Raw genomic sequence first — 8761 nt, 5'->3', positions numbered from 1 at the left:
GGGGGCGGAACTGGACTTCGCTCCAGATTCAGTGCCAAGGCAAGGGCCCTGCCAAGCTTTAACACCCGAGTTTTCTGCTCTGCGGTTCAGGCGAACCGGGGTAGTAGCTCGCTTGGCAATTGCTCGCTTCTCTGCCTTTCACTTTCTGCCGTGACTGCCAAGAGTTTAAAAGATTTCCTTTTGTCTCTCCTATATTTTTACCATCAATAAAGCTGTTTGAGCCTATAGCAGGGTGCATTAGAGTTTCACAAAAATGCAATGTGTAAGCAAATTTACAAAACGTATTAACTGTTGAATGCTCTGATTTTACAAAGGATGATTGTTTTCTTTATCTTTTCTCTCTCTCTCTCTCTCTCTCTCTCTCTCTCTCTCTCTCTCTCTCTTTTTTTTTTTTTTTTTTTTTGCTCTTTAGTTCACACCTGGCGATGCACAAGGGTTACTACTGGCTCAGAAGTAATCCAGAATTACTCTTGGTGGTGCTCAGGGGACCACATCGGATTCTGGAAATTGCCCGAGTCAGCCATGTGCAAGGCAAATGCTCTACTCGCTGTACTATCGCTCCAGACCCTGGTTGTTTTCTTAGAGAGAGTTCAGGTTCCTTTAAAAAGTTTTATTTTTACTTTAAAAAAATTTTCTTTTAAAAAGTTTTTCATTTTACATGCAATGTTCAATGAACTTGGACCCAAAGTATAATAAACACATGTATAAAGAGATTGCACTTAATAAAAACGTGTCTCCCGTATCACATTAAATTTTTTGTTTGAATGTTCTGATATAAATTAAAATAGAAATATTTCCCCCTTTCGAAAAACAGGTCCTCATACAGACACTCCTCAAAAAATTAAGAATCATGGTTGTTGCACAAGAACCAGCAACTTTGTTTTTTGTTACCCTACCCCCAAGAGCAAGGAAAAAAATCAATTTGGAAAATACATTTGCTCTCCTATGTTTACTGCAGCATAGCTCACCATATCCAAAATCTAGAATCACTCTAGGTGTCTGAGAACAGATGATTAGACAAAAGAAAAGTACATATACACAATACTACTTAGCTATAAGACAAGATGAAAATTTGCTGTTATGTAGATGACTCTGGAAGGTGCATGCTGATTGAAGTTAGTTCAAAGGTGAGGGACAGATACAGAATGACATCTTTCACATGCAGAATAAAAAGAAACATAGTAGGGGTGTAACAAAAACTCAAAGACAACACAGAGAACCGGTTTTGTACAAAGCTACCACCAGAGAGGGGAGGGAGTGTATTAAGGTCAGGGCAGACAATGGGCCAATGATAAAGGGAAGTGGACACTCTGGCGGAGGGTGTGGTAAGGGATAGTGTTATGCATGAAGCCCTATCAGTAACAGTATTTTAAGTCTAAAATAAAATAGAAAAAACCACTTCTTTCCGTTGAAAAGAGATAGTATTTCAAGTCAAGAAGAGAACTTAAAAACAAAGGACTAAAGAAATTATTTTGCGCTGGGGACATTGGTTGTGGGAATGCACACTGGTGGAGGGTTAGGTGTCGGAACACTGAATAACTGAAACTTGACTATGATCAGCTTTGTAACTGTATTTTACAGTGACCTAATAAAAATTTTTTTAATTTAAAAAATAAATTATTTTGCATCTTTAAACCTTCACAGGTCACCAAAGTCAACTCTAACCTAACCATGTATCATTCCACATTTTATCATAAAACAGTAAAAAATAAAACTATTAAGTATTGAGGACTTGCTCGGCACTACACTTATAAGTCTTCTTTAAATTCTGAGTGTTTGCTATCAATTACTTTACACACATTGGATTTCGCTTCACCAAAACCCATTATAGAGGCCGGAGCAATAACGGGTAGGGCATTTGCCATGCATATGGCCAACCTGGTTTGATCCCTGGCATCCCATATGGTCTCCTGAATGCCAGGAGTGATTCCTGAGCACAGAGCCCGGAGTAACCCCTGAGCACTGCCAGATGTGGCCCAAAACAAATAAAACAGACAACAACAAAACTCCTGAATTGGGAAACTCTACTTCACTAAGCTTCCAAGAAAACCCAAATGCAGTAACTAACCTGTCATAATTATCCTTATACTACAAAAAGGCTCCTATGGAGAAAAGTGAAAGAAACTTGTTAAAAAGCTACTACTTCTATGGTCAGTGGAAGATGACAATTGCATGAACTCAGCAGGAGAGAGGGAGATAATAGTAGGTATATTTATAAATAAGAGCCAAAGTAAAGAGAATTGATTCATGATTATTGATGTAGAAGAGGTTAAAATAATTCCAAAATTTTGGTACACGGAACTAAAAAGTTGGCCAAAGAGATAATATAGCAGGCAGGGCATTCATTGCATTTGTCTTGCATGTGCTCAACCTGGGTTCGATTCCTGACCTCCATATGGTTCTTCAAGCCCCACCAGGAATGATCCTTGCATGAAGAGCCAGGAGTAAGCCCTGAGCAGAGCTGGATGTGGGGACAAAAGTAGAAAGGAAGAAATAAAGGGATAGAGAAAGGGAGGAAAGCAAACTGGAAAGTAAAATTGCCATTCAACAAGAAAGGGATATGAATTTTCAGTTTGGAAGCATGTTAAGTTTAATATGCTTATTGGGGACTAAATAATAAATATAGCAGGTAGGGAGCTTGCCCTGCATGCAGCCAACTCAAGTTTGGCCACTAACACCCCATATAGGCCTCCAAGCCCTGCCACGTGAGATTCATGAATCCATGTCAAGAATAAGCCTTGAGCACTGCTCCTTGGCCCCCTCCCCGAAAATCTACTTGTTATTCAATCAAATAAAGAAGTGGTGTGGAAAGATGTACATATGACTCTGTATTTCACAAAAGAGCTCTCTGCTGATGATGTAAAACTTGTGTTTGATTATTTTTGTTTTGTATTTTGGGATCACAGCCAGCAGTGCTCAGGGCTTACTCCTGAGCTCCATGCTCAGAGAACCATATGCAGTCCTGGGAATCAAAACATGGTTGCTATGTGCACAGCACTTGTCTTTACTCCCTTCGGCCCTAAATTTTGATTTTTACATGCTGAGACTGAACAAGATCTTGCAGTAAAAACTGGCCGAGAAACCTGATGCATTATGCCCTGATTTAGAGGTAAGTAAAAAAGATACAGAAAAAAGAATCTAAGATGAAGAGATAGAGGAGCTAGGAGAGGAAGAAAGAGTGTTCTGAGAATAGAAGCTAATAAATTGTTTCAACTCAGAAGAGATTCGACCAATCTCAACTAACAAAAACAGAAGCCTTAACATGCAGCATCAGCTGAGTAAGCCCTCAGATAAGCAAGGACTTAGTGTCCCCATGGTGAGATATAGCAATTTTCACAAACTGTCCTTTACTACAATATTTTTCATCATTCCCTTGCCATTTAATAGTAACAAGCAATATAAAATAAATTATTATGGGCCTGCTTGTGGGGGCAGGCATTAGGCATGGTTAGGAGATAATGGAGATAATGGTGGAGGGAAGGTGACAGTGGTGGTGGGACTGGTGTTGGATTACTGAATGCCTGTAACAAATCATCACAAGCAACTTTGCAAACCACAATGTTTAAATAAAGTGGAGGGGAAAAATAAATTGTTTCAAGGAGAACAATGTGATCAGCTGTGACATACACTACACTAAGGACAGTGCTGATGAAGACTGAAAACTAGTCACTGTCACCCCATTGCTCATCAATTTGCTCGAGTGGGCATCAGTAATGTCTCCATTGTGAGACTTGTTACTGTGTTTGGCATATCAAATATGCCACGGGTAGCTTGCCAGGCTCTGCCGTGCGGGTGAGATACTCTTGGTAGCTTGCCAGGCTCTTCGAGAGGGATGGAGGAATCGAACCCAGGTCGGCCGCCTGTAAGGCAAACGCCCTACCCACTGTGCTATCGCTCCAGCCTGAAAACTAATACTAGATTTAAATTTCCTTTTGGCAGAACAGATGCTATGTACCGACAGTATGAAAATATCATCTGTTACACTCCTCATGACAAATCACTGAAGTAGATAGTCATAGAAACTAAGTCTTAATAGAGCAGGACATTCAGTGTGGGGCTCAAGAACCAAGTTTTCATCACAACATTTGGATTTGTTTGTCAGGTTCTGGTAACAATTATTGTGTAACACAGTCCAATCTTACTTAAAACCCCGACTAGTGTACAACACCACTGTGCAGTCTTTCTCTGTGAGGGCAGTACTGTTCCATGGGGGTGCTGGAAGAGTTTAGGGAGGTGGTAGTAGCCTTGGGTGTAACTGAGGCTGAGGGGTTTTCTCTTATTTAACTCAAAGAAGGCAGATTTCCAGAAGCCATTGATTATTGTTTTTGTCTTGTTTTTTGTTTGTTGTTTTCTGCAAGACAGTAGGCCAAATAATCTGGGACCTGAATAAAGAATGAGTGGAAATATTGCTTTCTATGATAGCTATAATTCCTGCAGATTATACTAGAATATTAACATATCTGCAGTGGTGTTAGATTTAATATATTGAGTCCTAGACTCTCTCCAACTAAATTCTTCAATACACAGAAGATTAATCGGGTCAGAGAAGTAAACTGCTTCACTTCATATCACAATTCTATTGATCCCACATCTACTGACTCCGAATTTACTGCTTGCTCTACCGCACAACATAGTTTTCCCAAAACTTCTTTCAAACTCCTTTCCTATAGTAAGACTGAGTGCAGAGGAGTTTGGTGGGTCAATAGACTTCCTCAGAGCCAGAGTGCTGAAGGGAGAGAAAAAGCACTCCATGGTGAGGGAGGTATCACCTGTACTGAACATGATTAGTGACTCATCAGTCTGTATGAGAAGGCATATCATTACAAGCGGGTCTGTGGTGTCTGGTAATCCTGTAATTTCTCTCTCCTGACATTTCAAGGGTCTATTCCCTGTGCTACACTAAACATTTTCTAAATTAATTCTTACAAAATGCCTCTTTTTAAATAAAGTAATTGAGATTGTAAGGATCGGGTCAATAGTGGAACTTATGTTCAGCTTCAGTTCAATTGGACCCCAAGACCTACTTTTATCCCATTATATTACACATCCAATATATTACAGAATAAAATGTATCATGAATCATGGGGGTAGAGGGTCCTCAGAAAAAATTAAAATAAGGGGCCGGAGCAATAGTACAGCGGGTAGGGCACTTGCCTTGCACGTGGCCAACCTGGATTTGATCTCCAGCATCCCATATGTTCCCCCAGATACTTTGCACTTCTCATGTGCAAAGTCAGGAGAAACTCCTGGGCATTGCTGGGTGAGACCCAAAAAGCAAAATAAATAAACAAACAAACAAATAAATAAAATGTTTTTTTAAAAAAGAAAAATAAAATATATCGTGAAAATATGTGACCTTCATTCAGAAATGATCTGCTTGAATAAAAATATATCTAGAATGATCAAAAATTTCATGTTGCATTATAATTTTTGACCTAACTTAAGAGTCTTAATTTTGCATTTCACTAAGAACATTGAGAACACATTGACACAGTCTGAAATGAACACAGCAAAACAGAAGGGCAGATCTCTCATGACTATAGTGCAGATCTGTGTGCTAATTTTTTAAATAGGAAACTGTTACTGAATAATTTATTATGTAACATTTTTGCTTATGTATGCATTATTTAGTGATAATACAAAAAGAAGCAAGCAATAAAGACAGAAATGGAAACTTTTTAACATTCCTTCAAAATAGTGATTTTTATGTCTGTGCTGAATTTTAAAATCTCACATTGCTCCAAATAAATGAGATCTTTTCTCTTATGTCTGTTTTCCATTTGGAGGCTACTTTGGATGATGCTGAAGGCATACTCCTGGCTCTGTGCTCATGGGTCAATTCTGGTGCTACTCAGGGGACCATATGCAGTGCGAGGGAACTAGAGTTAGTCATGTGCAAGGCAAATGCTTTAACCCCTGTATTATTTTTCTGGCCAGTGAGATCTTTTCAAAGCCCAGAGATATAGCGCTCAATATACATATTACGGAAATGTACAATTAAATATTTTATGTTTTTTGTTTTTTTTGGTTTTTGGGTCACACCTGGCGATGCACAGGGGTTACTCCTGGTTCTGCACTCAGGAATTACTCCTGGCGGTGCTCAGGGGACCATATGGGATGCTGGGATTTGAACCCGGGTCGGCCGCGTGCAAGGCAAACGCCCTACCCGCTGTGCTATCACTCCAGCCCCTACAATTAAATATTTTATGATATGTATTTTTAAAGTAGGCTTATCTAACATTTATGCCCTTTTGGAAAAAAAGTATGGACGATTCTCAAAAAATTAGAAATTGAGCTCCCAGTTGACCCAGCTATTCCATTTTTGGGAATATAACCTGGAGAGGCAAATGAGTATAGAAAAATGACATCTGCACTTGTATGTTCATTGCTGCACTGTTTACAATAGCCAAAATCTGGAAAAAACCCAAGTGCCCAAGAACAGATAACTGGTTAAGAAAACTTTGGTACATCTACACAATGGAATACTATGCAGCTGTTAGAAAAGATGAAGTCATGAAATTTGCATATAAATGGATCAACATGGAAACTATCATGTTAAGTGAAATGAGTCAGAAAGAGAGAAAGAGACATAGGAAGATTGCACTCATCTGTGGAATATAAAGTAACACAATGGGAGACTAACACCTGAGAATAGTAGAGATAAGGATCAGGAGGTTTACTCCATGGCTTGGAAACCAGCCTCAAATGCTGAGGGAAAAGGCAGCTCAGACAGAGAAGGGAACACCAAGTAAAAGGTATTTGGAGGACTAGCTCGGGTTGGGAGATGCGAACCTAATGTAGACTGTAGATCGAACACAATGGCCACTCAATGCCTCTAGTGCAAACTACAACACCCAAAAGAAAAGAGAGAACAAAAGGGAATGCCCTGCCACAGAGGCGGGGCATGGTGGGGGAGGGATACTGGGATCATTGGTGGTAGAGAATGGGCACTGGTAGAGGGATGGGTACTCAATCATTGTATGACTAAAAGGCAATCACAAAAGTTTGTAAATCTTGGGGCTGCAGCGATAGTACAGGCGCTAGGGCGTTTGCCTTGCACGTGGCCCACCCGGGTTCAATTCAGAGCGTCTCATATGACCCTCCGAGCGCCGCCAGGAGTGATTCCTGAGTGCAAAGCAAGGAGTCAGCCCTGAGCATCGCTGGGTGTGACCCAAAAAAAAGCCAAAAAAAAATTAGTAAATCTGTAACTGTACCCCATGGTGATTCACTAATAAGTTTTTTTTAATAATTTTTTTAAAAAGAGCCAATGATTCATGAGCCAGTGAGTAGTACAGAGTGTGAGGTGCTGTCTTGAACGCAATAATCTAGATTAGATCCCTGGCACCACATATCATCCCCCAAGCACTTCCAGAAATGACCCCAGTGCAAGAATAAGCCTTGAGCACAGCCAGGTTGGGGCTGGAGAAGTAGTTCAAATGGGATGGAACACATGTTTTTCATGCAGGAGACAGAAGTCAGATCCCTGGCGCTAAATAGTCTCTTGAGCACTTCCGAGTCTCCTCAGTTTGGTAATTCCAAAGCAATGAGATAGGACCTGACTGCCACTGGTGCCCTCGCACCTCCACTCAAGAAAAGGCATTAAAAAATGAAATTTAGAAAACAGTTAACGGAGTGGAAAAGAATCCTAATGGACTGGCGTGATTAATTTAAAAATATTTACCAGTGTATTTTGGATTTGGTTCAAAGTAATGTGGAAAAAGTGTTATAAAATGAATTGAATGGGGGGTACAGTGCCACCAGCAGGTCAACCTGTACCTGCAGGGAGAACGCATCAGCAACCTGATGGTGCCTTCAGGCTTCCTGGTAACCCCAAATTACTGCTGTGCCTCTGGCCAGATCCCAACAACTTGGAATCAAGTTTCTTGAGGAACATAATGGTCAAAAGTTAGGTATGTGGGAGCCATGCCCACAAACTACCTCTGGGTCAACTATACAAGCTAATTCATCGGTCTTTCTTCAGAGACCCATAAATAAATCTTAAGAGATCACAAGCCATTGTTAATGTTAGACCCATGCAAGGATGAACAGACCAAGTAAGTCAGAAGTGGCAGGTCAACCTGATGCCTGCCCAAGCAGAGCTCTCAGCAGCCACTTGCTCCTGGCCAGACTCCACGGACTTGGGGCGGACCTCACTGAGACATATTCTGCTGAAAATTTGGGTATGCGGGTTTTGTGACTGAAATCTCCAAGCTTTCTTGGGGTTGGGATGGGCTACCTCCCCCACCTCCCCGTACTTCTGGAAGCTTTGGAAGTCTTATCCACACCCCAAAGCTGCCACCCAGTTAAAAATGCTGCTCAGTATTCTTGATAAAAATACTGAATGATCTGAACAAATATGATGACCTTCTAATACCTTTATCTCAAACCATAATGCACAAAAGAAGAGAGAGAAAGAAGAAGAATGCCTGCTGTAGATGCAGGCTAGGGGAGGGTGGGTGTTGGGGAATGTGGAAGGGAAATGGGGGACATTAGTGGTGGGAAGTATACACTGCTGGAGGTATGGGTGCTAGATCATTGTGTGACTGAAACCCAGCCATGAACAGCTTTGTAATGGTCTGTCTTACAGATATTCAATTATGCTAATGATTATTGAAGCCCAACCATAGGTATATAGGAGGGAGGTTAATTTTACTCTCCTTTATCCTCATGTTTAAAAATGAGAAAATGGGGGCCAAAGTGGGTATATCTTGCCTTGCGTTCAGCCAACCTGAGTTTGATCCCCTGCATCCTATAGGGTCCT

This window comes from Sorex araneus, chromosome X (assembly GCF_027595985.1).
Source record: "Sorex araneus isolate mSorAra2 chromosome X, mSorAra2.pri, whole genome shotgun sequence".
NCBI classification, from domain to species: Eukaryota; Metazoa; Chordata; class Mammalia; order Eulipotyphla; family Soricidae; genus Sorex; species Sorex araneus.
This window is presented reverse-complemented; position numbering follows the sequence as displayed.